Here is a 16,344-nt window from a genome sequence, read left to right as displayed (position 1 = left end):
CACCCACACCTCAAGACTGGTGGCAATGCACGATGCATCGGAGACCATCCAGGTGCAATTAACCATAGGCAAGACTGCTCTGCAAACTGTAGCATGTTACAGGCCACCCTCACAAACTCAAGAACATCACATGGCCTTCCTGAAAACACTAGAGGGATAAATGTATCACCAAACACCATCATACTAGGTGACTTCAATTACCCTAATATAGACTGGGAACACTACTCAAGCCCAAACACCCTAGCCCAAAAGTTCCTGGAATTCATAAACTCAAATGCCATGGAACAACTAGTCACCATCCCCACAAGAGGAGAAAACATACTTGATCTCATCATCATGAACATGGGAGCACAATGTTCAACACCGGAAGTATACCCCTCACTGGTGAGATCAGATCACAAACTAATCTTGCTGGAGGTCCTCATCCCACCCCCACCTGAAATAAAAAAGACCACAGTAAAGAACTTCTTGAAAGACGACTTCACACTTCTAAAGACTAGTGTGGTCTCCTTTAAGGCCCCTGAGCCGGCGGAAAACAGTACTCAAGCCGCTGAATCACTTACAAATGCCTTCTACCAGCACCTGCAGGACTGCATGGATAAGGCAATCCCAAGCAAAACAAAGACTCTTTGTACCAAAGGCAAGCATCCAGTCTGGTGGTCCCCAGCCATAAACAAACTCTACAACAAAAGGAGGAAGCTGCTACAAGATAGAGCAAAATCCTTAAAAGGTAAGACACCCTTGATCACTATAAGTAAAAAACTAAGAGCTCTCATAAAATCATCCAAAGCAAATTTTGAGAGAAAAATAGCTAAAGACTCAAAAGACAATCATAAGGCCTTCTTTAGCTATGTTAGAAACCTGGGAGGAAACTCCCAGATATGCTCAGAACTAGTTCAAAATGATGTGAAGATTACTGATCCTACAGACATTGCCAACATACTGGCTGACAGGTTCAGTGCAAACTTCTCCCCTCCCCAAAAGGAGAGATATCTATACCAAGCGATTGCAGCCCCCAAACATCTCCAATGCCCAAGTGAGAACTGCTCTCTCCAAAGCAAAAACACAGCATCCATGGGACCTGATGGTGTCCCCGGCTGTGTGCTCCACGAACTCAACAAGGAATTAAACCCACAGCTAGGACAGCTGTTTAATCATAGTCTTACCTCTGGATACGCACCCAGGAGTGGCGCACTGCAACTGTGGTCCCACTTCACAAAGGCGGTGCCTCCACCGACCCTGGAAATTACCGGCCCATTAGCTTGACAAGCCTTATCTGCAAAGCCATGGAGAGGATCATAATGGACCTCATAAATAAAGACATAGGGAATTTGCAGACTTTGGATCCATCCCAGTTTGGCTTTGTCAAAGGCAGATCATGCTTTCTAAACTTGGTTGACTTTTTCGAAACAGTCACCATAGCCATTGATGAGGGAAAGGCAGTCCATACAGCCTACCTCGATCTGGCGAAGGCCTTCGATACAATACCCCACTCGGGTATCATTGAAAAACTCATCAGCTTAAATGTTAACCCATACATCACAAGATGGGTTGCAAACTGGCTGAGTGACAGAACCCACAGGGTCAGAGTTGCTGGCGCCATGTCAGACTCAAAGCCTGTCACAAGTGGTGTACCACAGGGCTCAGTCCTGGGCCCACTCTTGTTTGGCATCTACTTTTCCGAAGTACAAGCAAACACAGGAGGGTTATGGCTGACAAAGTTTGCAGATGACTGCAAACTGGGCACCATAGTAGAAAACACATCTGACACAGATATCCTTCAGAAGGGTCTCACAGAAATGGATAACTGGTGCCAGAGCCATGGCCTAAAGTTAAATGCCAAAAAATGCATAGTCATACCCTTCGGGAAAAACAAGGTTACCCCTAGCTACCAAATAGGTGGCAATCCACTGAGCACAGAAGAAGTTATCAGGGACCTGGGGACCCAGGTTGATAGTAGTCTGTCATTCGACACCCATGTAGCTAAAGTAGTTAGGAAGACCTTCTACATTGCCCACCTTATCATGAAGGGATTCTCATCTAGATCAAGGGAGGTCATAGTCTCCCTATACTCATCACTCATCAGACCAATGATTGAGTACAATGCCCCATTCGGAATGTATCTGACCCGACACTTGCAGCAGCTGGAGAGGCCACAAAAGTTCCTCACCAAAAGGATAAAGGGTCTCAAACATCTGTCCTATGCTGTCCAACTGAAAGAACTCCAGCTCTATTCAGTCGCTTACCGCTTGCTCAGAGGTGACCTTTGCCTAACATACAAGGCCATGTCAAACCCAGATTTGATGAATATGCTTCACCTCAAAAAATCTAGATCCGTCAGAGCCACAAGGGCGGGACACTTAAACCTCGACGCGGCTATTAATAGGACGTGCTGGAGGGATAGATTCATCACCCAAAGACTCCCTATGCTGTGGAATAAAATCCCGGTATATGTGAGGCAGAGCACCTCGCTGGCCTTGTTCAAGAGAAATCTTGACCAATGGATGGGAGATCGCAGATATACCCCAGGGATTACCTCAGTGTCACTGCTCGACAGAGGCACAGCAAAATAATGGGTATAGTTCCCCATACTAAAGGGGTGGCGTAAGCCACAAAACTATGGGCTAGGCTTGTAAATGCCTTCGGGCAGATAGCCTAGTATGAACCTATGAACCTATAAAATAAAATATTTATGTTCATAAAAATGGTTACAAATCATACTGCATAGCTATGTAAATTCCCAGATATACTTGCATTATTGTGAAGAAAGCCATCTGTATTTTATATATCTGAACTGCTGCTTTAAAATATGTCACATGACAACTTCTTCTAAAATAAAATCATAATGATATTTATGCTTGTCAGTTAGATAAGTCAAATGAATTGTAGCATTGAATATGTTCAAATCATAAGTATTTACATACATTAATATGTTGCAGTCAAGTAAACTTTCAAAAACATATATATACATGTTTTTCTTTCTATGCCTTCTAAAATATCACATTTGCTTACTATGGGATACTGAATCATTTAAAATCATTATAACTTTCATATTTTATAAATTATAACATGAATAAGTAAGTAATTATAAAAAATAACTCACATTTAAATGTTAAAGAGTTCATTTTCCATCGCAGAGTCGCATTTGCAGCAGTTCTACTTCCTGGTAGAGTGTTCTTCTTGAATCTGCGATGTGACAGTGTGAATTCAGGGGTCAAAGTTCAAATTGACTGCATTCAGCTTCTCTGCATGAATTCTGAGAGTTGAAGCTTTTAAAACAACTCGAGGACACTATCCACGAGGTAACCCACATCCCAAATTGTCTCCCTTAACATTCTGGCAGGAATTTTGATAAATGCAAGTGACTGACATTCATTTAGCAATATAAATGAAACTAAACAGAGCAAAACCTTCGCGACGTATTTTACAAGTTATTACAGTCTCTATGGCAGTGAAACTAAGCCCACAGTTATCAATATATAATGCAACTAATTTTTTATGCCCCTATTCAATTTTTTATACAAATCTTATTTTATACCTGTATCAGTATTATCAAAAGCATGTAAATGTACTTATATGAAAGAAAAAGAGAGAGAGAGAAAAGAGAAAAAAAAAAGAGAGTAGAAAATAAAAAGAGAGTAAGAGAAGAAATAGAAAATAAAAAAGGAAGCTATAAAAAGTATCTACAGTGGAATATTACTTGCTGTTTATATTAATAAAGATAGATATGAAACATATTATTTACTACTATTTAGTTCTAATTATTAGTAATTAAAGCATGAGAGATTATTTGTAAACAAGTATAAGCAACAGAATCATGGCAAAATAATTAGCAACAGTATTTAAACAGCATATATACTTTTTTAAAAGGAATTAATAAGTTATTATTCCACTTATCATATTTTCATTACACTTCTCTCCCTGCCCTCCCCCACCCCTTACTGAATACATAATCTAAAAAGAATGTCATTATTTAAAACAAAAGAGAAAGAAAAAAAATGTATCAAATTACTAACCTTGGGTCCCTTTGTCACAAAGAGAAACAGGTTGATTGATAGCTTGTTATTAGTTCCTCAGATATTTTGACTATTTATGAAACAAAAACAGTTCTTTGTACACAGAAAATAACTTTGATTAAATCTTTTTCAGAATATTTGTGGCTTTCTGAAAATGCAGTAACTGTATTTAAAAAGATTAATAATGAATAAAAAAGAGAGAAAGAAAAAACAAGAAAAAACATAGAACAAGTCATTTGTTTTTTAGTCTTTTTTTTCTTCTCTGAAGTCTTCCATGAAGCTTCTGTTGCCAACCTCTTTAATGAAGGACTAGCCCATTCCATTTCCTCTATTTTATCCAAAATCTTATTTTTTTTGATAAACAGCAATGCAGAGTCTAAGTCTTCAAAAATTCTAGGGCCATCAGGAAGAAAGATTTTTAGTTTGGCAGGAAACAGAAGGTAGGTTTTAAAATGTGCTTTCTGAAGCTCTCTTAATAATGGCAGAAAAACTTTTCTTTTAGTTATTACCAAGGAAGAATAGTCATTGTCAAAACGCACAGTTGCCTCATTAATTTTAACAGGTGCTTTAGCCCAAGCAGATTTAAGTACCATCTCTTTATCAAAAGATGATAGAAATCTAACTATAACTGATCTAGGATACTTTTTGTTAGAGTTAGAATTAGATATGGATCTATGGGCTCTTTCGATACCAAAAGAAAATGCTTCTGACAAGTCTAAAGTTTTAGGGAGCCATGTATTTAAAAAAGAAGTAATATTGTTACCTTCTATATTTTCTGGCAGTCCAAAAATCCTAATGTTATTGCGCCTAGATCTATTTTCCAGGTCATCAAGTTTAGTTTGTAGATGTGTGTTCTGTTTCAGCAAAAACTCAATGTTGATTTCTTCTTCTTGGATTCTATTCTCCATGTCATTTACAGTCTCTTCTATGCCTGTAATCTGAGTCTTCTGTTGTTGCAAGTCTATATGTAACAAATCTATTTGTTTTGTAGTTTTTTCTATGAAGGTATCAATTTTAGTATCCAATTTATCCATTTTGGCAGTAAGTTGCTGGATTGTAGATATCAGAGACTGAAGTTCTTTCTTGATGCTGGGATCTAGAGAATTTGTCTTACTGGAACTCATTTCAAACAGAGGAGCTGACAGAAAAATTTCCAAGGTGTTTTCTGACAGGAATATTATTAAAATGTTCTTTCTTTTTTAGATATTATTCAAGAAATATATATTCCAACCATATTTAGAAAGAAAATTACTTCATAAATTAATTTTTAAAGTAATTATTTCCTGTCAGTGCTGTGAGATTGGTGGAGCTGAAGAAATCTGCTGCTATCCTGTGTTCATCCTTGGCCATGCCCCCGGATTTGGATTTTCTGAAGTGCAGCATGTCCATTAATTCCGGGTTGGACATGGCTTTATACGTCATGCACAGATCGCCTCTGAACAGGCGGTATACCACTGAGTAGAGCTGGAATTTCTTTAACTGGGCAGCATATGGCATCTGTTTGAGCCCTTTGATCCTCTTGGTGAGTTACTTTTGGGGTCTTTCCAGTTGCTGCAGGTGTATGGTAAGGTATATCCCAAAAGGGGCATTGTACTCAATTATGGGCCTGATGAGGGATGAGTAAAGAGGCACGATGACCTCCCCTGATCTAGATGTGAATCCCTTCATGATTAGGTGGGCTATATAAAATGTTTTTCTAACCACTTTGGCCACGTGATTGTCAAATGAGAGATTGCTATCAACTTGGGTCCCCAGGTCCCTAATTACTTCTTCTGTACTTAATGGATTACCACCTATGTGGTAATTTGTTGGCACTTTGTTTTTGCCAAAGGGGATGACTATACACTTTTTGGCATTTAGCTTGAGGCCATGGCTCTGGCACCAGTTGTCTGTTTCTATGAGGCCCTTTTGGAGGATGCTTGTGTTGGCTGGAGAGTCAATTATGACGCCCAGTTTGCAGTCATCTGAAAACTTGGTCAGCCACAGTCCTTCCGTGTTGGCCTGTACCTCCGAGAAATATATACCGAACAAGAGAGGTCCCAGGACTGAGCCTTGTGGGACACCACTTGTAACTGGTTTGGAGTCTGACATGGCTCCAGCAATTCTAATCATGTGGGTTCTGTCCTTGAGCCAGTTTGCAATCCATCTAGTGACATAGGGGTTTATATTTACGCTGGTGAGCTTATCTATAATGCCAGAGTGGGGTATTGTATCGAAGGCTTTTGCGAGGTCCAGGTAGGCTGCGTGGACCACCTTCCCCTTGTCAATGGCCTTGGTGACTGTTTCAAAGAAATCAACCAGGTTTAAGAGGCAGGATCTGCCCTTAACAAAGCTGAACTGGGTAGGATCCAGTGTCTGTAGGTCCCCAATATCTTTATTTATGAGGTCCATGATGATCCTTTCCATAGCTTTGCAGACCAAGCTAGTCAGGCTTATGGGGCGATAGTTTCCAGGATCCGTTGAGGCACCACCTTTATGGAGAGGGACCACTGTTGCTGTATGCCACTCTTTGGGCACATATCCTGTAGTAAGGCTGAGATTGAACAGTAGTTTTATGTTTGGGTTTAGCTCTCCTTGGAGTTCATGTAGGACGCAGCCCGAGACACCGTCTGGTCCCATTGATGCTGTGTTTTTTTGCTTTGGAGAGGGCAGCTCTTACCTGAGCATCTGAGATGTCAGGGGGGCAGCACTCTGCTGGGATAGGTATTTGCCCTTTTGGTGGGGGGGGGAGAAGTTTGCGCTGAACCTGTCAGCTAGGATGGTGGCAATGTCTGTGGGTTCAGTGTATTTTTTGTCATTTTGGACTAATTCTGAGCATATCTGGTAATTACCACCCAGGTTCCTAACATAACTAAAGAAAGCCTTGTGATTATCCTTAGTGTCCTGTGCAATTTTTCTCTCGAAGCTGGCCTTAGACAATTTTATGAGTGCCCGTAGTTTTTTGCTAATACTGATCAGTGATGCCTTCCCTTTTTGGGATTTTGCTCTATCATTTAGTAGCTTCCTCCTTCTATTGTATAGTTTGTTTATGGCTGGGGTCCACCAGACAGGACGTCTGCCGTTGGAGGATTGGGTCTTGGTTTTATTTTGGATCGTATGATCCATGCATTCCTGAAGGTGTTCATAGAATGCGTTTATAAAGGATTCTGTGGTCTGGGCCGTATTTTCCACAGGCCTGGGGGCTTTGAAGGATTCCACCTCGGTTTTGAGGATTGTGAAATTTGCTTTAGAGAAGTTTTTCACTGTGGTTTTCTGGGCAGGGGGTGGGGTCGGGATATGAATATCCAGTGAGATTAGTTTATGGTCTGATCTTACCAGTGAGGGATACACTTCTGGTCTTGAGCATAGAGTCCCCATGTTGGTGATGATCAGATCCAGTATGTTTTCCCCTCTTGTGAGAGTGGTAACAAGTTGTTCCATAGCATTTGAGTTTATAAATTCTTGGAACCTTTGGGCTATGGTGTTGGAGCTAGAGTAATGCTCCCAGTCTATGTTTGGGTAGTTGAAGTAGCCCAATATAATGGTGTATGGAGAGACCTTTATATTTTCCAGTGTTCTCAGAAAGGCCGAGTGGGGTTCCTGGGTTTGGGAGGGTGGTCTGTAGCAGACTATAAACTGGAAGGCAGTTTTACCCACAGTTAGTTGCACATGGATAGTCTCTGATGCTTCGTGCTTTGCCACCAACCTGGAGGTGTTGGTATCTTTGATGAATATCGATACTCCCCCTCCTTTTGTGGTTCAGTCCAAGTTTTGGGGCCGAAAAGCATGGTATGAGGTATAACCTGGTAGTGCTGGGGTGCTCTCGGGAGTCCTGAACCAGGTTTCTGTTACTGCACAGATATCGATGTTCTCCATACTAAGGAGAGTTTCGAGTGCATGCATCTTGAGGTTTAGACTTCTGGCGTTGAGTAGCATTACTCTTAGTTTCTTATCCCTTGTGATACCTATGGAGGTTGGTTTGTCTTTTGAGCCTTGCCTAAAAAAGGCACTATGGGGGTAGCAAGAGCCTTTGCCAATATCCGAAAGCCCAGGGGCGACAGGTGCAAGCCGTCCCTAGTGAAGCATCGTGGCTTGTCGAGCATATCATCCCAAGCTGACAGGCATTGGATCCCCTTTGAATGACACCAGTACTTAAGCCAATTGTTGAAATTGATCATCTTGTCTTCATATTGTGGCATCATTCTTGGTGAGGGTAAGATGCTACTCAAGGTCAGGGTCATACCGGCCTGGGCTACATGCTCAGAGAGCTCCTTTATGTCTCTTTTCATGTAGTCCAGGGAGGTACATCTCAGGTCATTCACACCAGCATGGACAATGACTGAGTCATATTTGTACTTGCCTTGGAGTGATCTGAGTGCTTGTGTTATGTGGCAGATCCTAGCGCCGGACAGGCTGCTCACCATGACCCTCTCCTTGTTCAGCCTGGTGAGCGGGACGTCAGTGTGCCTGACGATAGAGTCACCTATTACAAGTGTATCAGGTGTGTTGTTTAGTCTTAAGGGTTGTGACTGTTCGGCACACTGGCTTTGTGAGATATGTGTTGCACGTGTTTTGTTTTGGGGTAGCAATTGCTTGGGTGTCTGCTTTGGAGGTCTCTGCTGCTTAGGCAGATCTTTATTTAGAGCCTCCAAGTATGTTTTTGTGTGATTATGTGTTTGGTTTGCTGTTGTGGTAGGTCTATGTGAACCAAAAAACGAAAGTTGAAATGAAAGAACTCACAAAAACAGGAGTAGGTGCCACAAGTGTATCCTGAGTAAGCGAGCTTCCAAGTGAAGCACCAAAACCAGAAAAAGGCTTCAGATACTGAAGTAAAGACCACGCTGGTACGTTAGACTGTAGATAAAATCCAATAATTTTAATAAAACCAAAATCGGAAAGGTAGAAACAAGGCAAATAGTGTAAAACGCTCACAAATGCGTTTTTCGTTCAGGACACTGCTTGAACTTCCTCAGACTTACAACAATATTAGAACCAAATACCACTTAAATACTTTAAGTAATTGGATTAATTAGTTAATTAAAAAGCACAGTAACTATAAAATAATTAACATCATGTATCTGTAGATACAATATAATACACATAATTGAGTAGTATTCATTAAGGCCAGGTAGTTTGTGTGCTGCCAAACTCAATTATGTGTATTCTTAAACTGAACTGTTTATTAAGATAGAGTTGTTTTTCTTTGGCATAACTTTTTCTTGTTGGGGCACCTTTTAGCGTGATTTTTTTAGCCTGGCTGTTTTATTTAGGGCCCCTTATCTGGTCACTGTTTCAGTGATTTATACTATATTACAATATATTATATTGTATCTACAGATACATGATGTTAATTATTTTATAGTTACATAATAAAACATGTATATATATATATATATATTTTTTATGTACTTTGAAGTGGGGGAGGAGAACCTTGTAGGAACCAGGGCCCCCATCCTACATGGGTGGAGATGGCGAAAAATAGCCCACTTTAATATATAATATTATATTATTAATTATTAGCTATTATTAATTTATTATTCATTAGGGCGGCCACGGTGGTGCAGTGGTTAGCATTGCCGCCTCACAGCAAGAGGTTCTCCGGTTCGATCCTCGGCTGGGGTGCCTTCTGTGCGGAGTCTGCATGTCCTCCCTGTGGTCGCGTGGGTTTCCTCCGGGTGCTCCGGTTTCCTCCCACATCCCAAAGACATGCTGCAGGTGGATTGGACACTCTACATTGGCCCTAGGTGTGCGTGTGAGTGTGCCTTCTGTGGAAGGTTGGGCGCCGGGCTGGCAACTCGACACTGTAAAACTCCACTGCCATTCAATGTGCGGACAAGGTGATCCGCTGTGGCGACCCCTAACCGGGAAAAAGCCGAAAGAAGAAGAAGAATTAATTTATTATTCATTATTTTTTATTGATAACATTATATATACATGTTTTATTATTAAATTATTATTATTATCTTCTTACTTTTTTGCATACTTATGCTTTTATTCTCATCTTCACATTATACATGGTTGATTCTTATATATATTGTAACAGTGAATGGAGTGTTGGTAGGTTTTTGTTTTCTATACTTTTACATTATTTGTTTGACAAATCATCATTGTCATTTTTTAGTACTGTTAACAATATTATGTTTTGTGATTTTGTTGTACAACATTTATTATCATTTCTTACTTTGTTAAATCAATTTACATATTAATGGTTGGCTTGTTGAAGTGGTTCTTTTAGGACTGTGCTTTTTAATTAACTAATTAATCCAATTACTTAAAGTATTTAAGTGGTATTTGGTTCTAATATTGTTGTAAGTCTGAGGAAGTTCAAGCAGTGTCCTGAACGAAAAACGCATTTGTGAGCGTTTTACACTATTTGCCTTGTTTCTACCTTTCCGATTTTGGTTTTATTAAAATTATTGGATTTTATCTACAGTCTAACGTACCAGCGTAGTCTTTACTTCAGTATCTGAAGCCTTTTTCTGGTTTTGGTGCTTCACTTGGAAGCTCGCTTACTCAGGATACACTTGTGGCACCTACTCCTGTTTTTGTGAGTTCGTAGGTCTATGTGAGACTGGAATTGTAGTGAGTGTATTTTATCATGTTCATGTTTAAATATGGAAATGTTATTTTATAATGTGGTAAGTGGAAATCTCCTGCTAGTGACAGCATCATACATAAACAATCAGATGTTCATAGGTTCATATTAGGTTAATAACTACAAGAAACTTCGTAAGCCTAGCCATGTAATCGAAATGTGCCCTATGAGTTATTGTGCAGTAACAGTTATTCTAAAGGGTGTTTGCTAGCTAGGGCATTATTTAATGGTTGCCTCTTTCATTAGAGACATAGGTGCCAGATGGGGGGGGGGGTAATTTCCCATCCACAGGTCCAGGTTACACTTGAATAGGTTTAGAGAAGAGCTCTGCTTCACATGAATGGGCAGTTTATTCCAGAGAATGGGAATTCTCTGAGATACATACTTATCCCTCCATGTTCTATTTATGTCATAAGCAAAATGTAGCTCCTTAGATCTCATAGTTCTGAAGCAGATCATTCTTCAGATATGCAAAAGGTCCATCAGAGTGGGATACAGGGCTACTCTGTATTGCAGGCATAGATCATGTCTCAACAGTCTGTAGAAAACAGATAATAGAGATAGGGCTTTGAAGCAATTTGTATAGGACACTTTGCTTATGCCCTCTGTTTTTTTGTGAAGACCCCCTGTAGACTTTCAGTTGTTGCAAATGCCTGGTCAGGTACATACAGACACTTGCAGCATTTTATGATTATAATCATCAACCTCTATTATAATTACCCCCCTCCCCCAATCAGGTTTCATATATCTAAAATTCTGGTGTCAAAGCCTTTTTAAACATTTCTTTTCCTTAATATTTAAATTATCACTTCTATTGTTTAAATATAAACCACTATTAGTCAACATATTTCGTAAATCAACTTTACACATTTTGTCAAAGAAGGACACGGTGGGATGAAGTGGTGGATTATATGTGCTAGAAATTCTTAGGGGGTTTAATACCTCTGCAATGCTGTCAAATAAAATATTAAAATGAATTTGCCTAACAAAAGAGTTCCATTAAAACCTGTGTGACATTTGTCCATCTTGTTGGCACAAAGGAGTGACATGTCTAACAATGTAAGGGAGATTTTGAACTATAAACATTCTTTTATTACTAAATTCAATATCGATAGTGATATTATTAATCATATTATTTTTTAAGAATTTTTAAAAATTGGTTGATTTTAACTGATGATAAAACTATTTAAAATAAAAATGAAACCTCACATTGTATCTATTAAAGGCCAGAGTCTTAAAAATATTGTTGAAGGGTTTATGACTAGTCCTCTGTTCAACATAGAGCAGCTACAATGAGTAAATGTGGTCATTGTTCCGTGTGTAAACATATTCTTGAGTGTAAGGAACGTAAGATAAGGGATGCTAAAATTGTGATTAAAGGTTCTTGGAATTGTCAAACAGTTGGTGTGGTATATACAGCATTATGTCAGTCTTGTCCTCCATTTTATATAGGCAAGACAGAGTGGAAACTTACGGAGCATGTTTATGAACATGTTTACAATATAAGGAAAAAATATGAACATAATGCTTTAACAAAACATATTAGAGTGTATCCCAATCATGGACTTAGATTTGCTATAATTACAAAAGTGGAGTTATCAAAGCGATTTGGGCCTTGGAAAATTAATGCTTGAAAAGCAGGAATTATACTGGCAATTAATATTAAATGCTAGTGTATGGCCAGGTTTAAGTGATCAAATGTCGGTTGGATGCCTTTTAAAACTAAAGGCATTGGAAAAATAAATAAATAATGCATATATATTTTGGGGTTATATTTTATAACTGAGAATGTGTTTCTTTATTTGGTTGTATTGCTTGTAGTTTGTTACGGTTTCTTTAATATGATTCTTGTTTTTGGGAGCTTGGCTGTCACTTGTTTCTAATTGATGGTATTTAAACTGTTGTTGGGTAATGCAAATTTATCTGATGAAGTTTTATTTGAAAGTGCTCACTTTTTTTGAAAAAACCATTCCTTTGGATGTGTTTTTGAATTTATTAAGTTATTTGAATTATTTGTCGAGTTGAGTACGTTTACACTCTTTGCGGACATATATGTTTTTTTATCTACTTTCATTCCATCCCTTTCTATTATTAGATGAGGCACAGAAGGTGACTACCTTTTTTTGGGGAAGACTCAAGTATTATGGATTACATTATGTCTTCATATTTCACATCTTTTTGTGTGTCTCTGTATATGTGTGTGTGTGTGTGTGTGTATGCATAAAGATAGACAGAAAGATAGAGACAAAAGACAAAGATAGCTATCTTCTATATATATTTATATATATATATATATATATATATATATATATATATATATATATATATATATATAAATCTGTATCTATGTCTATAGCTATATCCATCTATAAATATGTGTGTATTATGGATGCACATTTTCTGTGTTCACATGCCTGAATAGCTAGCTATTGTGTCCCTATTGCATCCCACCAAGAAAAGGAACCTGGAGCTTTCCTTTCCCTATACATGCTTTCACTGAGAGAACTCTTTGGGTGAGCAAGTCTACACTATCACTGATACTAACATAATAACACTTGTGTCTCTCCTCCCTCACAACAAGATGTCTTTGCTGAATTATGTTGGAAACCAGTTGGATGCATCCAGAACTGGATGACCAATATTGATGTGAAATGAGATTCTTTTAAGACCATCGCCATAATTGTTCCTCCACATCATAGAATTGATAGTGAAAACATCTTCACTCTTTCTTTTCATCTCTCCAGTGCGAATAAGGGGGGCAGTGATCATTTTAATTGCTTTAATAGCTACCATCTACAGGCTGTTAATTCTGTATACTCTATGTTAGTTTTCACTTTACTGAAATAGAGAACTCTACTTTGTCAGTTTTACAGATCTGCTAAATATTTTTTCACTGATATATGCATGTGAGGAAGCCATACAAATAGTGCACAAACTGTGTTGATTTCTCTGTTACCAGTCAGTTTCTATTTGGAGTTGAAAAGCAAGCATTCAGTAGTACAGATGGTTAAATACTGGAATGTTTCAGTCATAATTCATGCAGCCTTGAGTTTTAAATCAGTATAGCTGCTCCATGGTTTTGTAATGTGTGTGTGTGTGTGTGTGTGTGTGTGTGTGTGTGTGTGTGTGTGTGTGTGTGTGTGTGTGTGTGTGTGTGTGTGTGTGTGTGTGTGTGTGTGTGTGTGTGTGTGTGTTTGTGTGTGTGTGTGTGTGTGTGTGTGTGTGTCTAGATAACAAGCATAGATATAGATATCTATATCTATTTCAGATTGAAATACTCTGTACAGAGCATTTAAAAGAGTTATTAATCAAGCAACAAACATTGCAATCAAAAGTAGAACAAGTAATTAAAATAGCAGTACACTGTTACAATGAGTTTGAGGGGGAGTTTAGTGCAATGTGAGCAAAGGTAGGTGATTGAAGTTCAGCAAGAAGTGATGTAGATCCACAGACAGTACTAATAGCAGATATAAATAGAAATATTCTTTGAAACTGTACAGAGCATTTAAAACAGTCATTAGTCTAACAACAAATGTTGCAATTATATGCAGAATAAGAACAGACAAGAGCAGGACAATTTGTTGCAATGGGTTTGAGGGGAGGTTTAGCACAATGTGGGCAAAGGAAGCTGAGTGATGTACAGTAAGAAGTGATGTCGCTTTAAGAACAGACAAACCTTGGTAAGTGAGACATAAGAGAGGGAGAGGGTGCAAGCAAGTGGAGTTGTCTTGAGTAGTTGTTAGACAGGGGAGACCGAGTATGAGCAGTGGAAAAGGTTGAGCGTAGAGAGATTAAGTAAAGTTTTTATACTAACAAGTCCAGGTGCTTAGTAAGTAATCTTTTAGAGCCTTTTTGAATTTGAGAGTATTGGCTATTGTTCTAATGGACAGGGATAGTTTGTTCCAGGATAGGGCAGGAGAGTAGCTGTATAGATTTTGGCCTTTTGATATTTTGGGCTTGTATATTTTCAGGTGAAATTGGTCAGACCTCCTGAGTGTCTGAGCAGGAGTATATCTAGTGATGAGAGTAGAGATAACGGGGCAGGAGGTGGGCTTGTTGAGGATGGAATAAATGATGAATAGTTGAGGAATTAGGAGCCGGTTTGTAAATTCTAGCCAAATCAGGGATTTGAGAGAGAGGCAGTGATGTGAGTTAGAGGACTAGCTAGGGGTGAATGTAGCAATTTTTTTAGAAGTGATTTCTAGCTTGGTTTTTAGGGAGGATTGCAGGTTGGTTAAGATTTGAGAACCATGAAAAAGATAGGGCAGATGGTAGGCATAAGCAATTGAGAGTCTGGAGTCTTTGGTGAGAAATTTTATATTTCTGTATAACGGACCCAATTATGTGAGTGTCTTCTTGATGCACTGATGTACATAGATGTTAAATTTGAGTTGGTCATCAATGATGGCACCATGGACTTTTGTGTGTGTTTCTACACTGATGGCAGTGCTATTAAGAGATGTGATAAAAAAGGTAGATTTAAGATAAGTTAATGATTTAGGAAGGAATAGGAGAAGTTTGATTTTTGGGATTGAGAATAAGATGGTTGTTAGAACGCCAGTTTTCAGCAGAGATGAAAGAATTTGGGGTTAGAGTCTGTAGATCAGCAAGATTATCAGAGATAGAGATGATTGTGGAGTCATCAGCATATTGTATAATAGAAGAGTGACAGCAGAAGGTGTGCAGGCAGTTAGTAACTATGTTAAATAACAGGGGACCAAGAATTGAACCTTAAGGAACTCCCATTTTAACAGGAAGAAAGGGAAAGAGTAAAGGCATTTTCCAGAGTGCTGTCTGTCGGAGAGGTAACTAGAAAACCATGCAATAGAGGGGCCAAATACCCAGAGGTCAGAGAGTTTGGAAAGCAGGTCAGGGTGGGAGGCAGTGTCAAATGTTTTACAAAGGTCTAGGAAGAGACAGGAAACAAGTTTGTTATTGTTTCTGGCTTGGGTGATAGTTTGGGTAAAATAAATAAAGGCAGTAGTTGTGCTATGGTAGGGACAGAAGCTGTATTGGGTGGAAGTGAATATATTTTCTTGGAGTAGATAGTCCAAGAGTTGCTTGTGTACAAAATTTTCTAGTAATTTAGAGAGTGGAGACAGAATAGCTATTGACCATTAATTTGAGAGTTCAGTGGAGTTCCCTCCCTTGTGGACAGGTATGATAAAGAATTGTTTCCAGATTGTGGGAGCAGTAAATTCAGAGATGGACAGATTTGTAAGAATGGAGATGGGTCAGGCTATGGAGTTAGCAGCAAGTTTAAGGAAGAGGGGGGTTGTCTATCCATTGAGGGAGAGCATGGCTTTAGTCTGCAGAGGAGAGTTTTTATGTAATAAGTGGGAACTGTTTTGAGTGAGAAGGAGTTTGTTTGGATTGTGGTGGGGGGGGGTCCATGGCGTTAGAGGACTTGGTGGTCTGACCTAGTTTACTGATAGTTTTGATGAAGTACAAGTAACATATGGTGGCAGTTTCACGGGGAGTTTTGTTAGGATAGGTGTTAGGTGTTGTATGGTTGCAGAATGGAAGATTTTTTTATTTATTTATTTATTTTTCATTTGTTAACCGGGACAGTCCGACTGAGCTAGTAGTCCGTTTTCAGCGGAGGCCTGGGGAGAAAAGCTCCAAAGAATAGTTGCATAGTTAGTACATATGTTATACAAGGTAGATATAATAACAGTCATAAGGAAAAATAGCAAAAAAATAGAAATTAGAATAACAGCAGTATAAGCTAAACATTATTATAAATTATAACAC

The sequence above is a fragment of the Protopterus annectens genome, chromosome 14.part0 (genome assembly GCF_019279795.1).
Source record: "Protopterus annectens isolate FY-2018-M chromosome 14.part0, PAN1.0, whole genome shotgun sequence".
Lineage (NCBI taxonomy): Eukaryota > Metazoa > Chordata > Ceratodontiformes > Protopteridae > Protopterus > Protopterus annectens.
The sequence above is the reverse complement of the archived record's forward strand: the minus strand, read 5'-3'. Positions refer to the sequence as shown.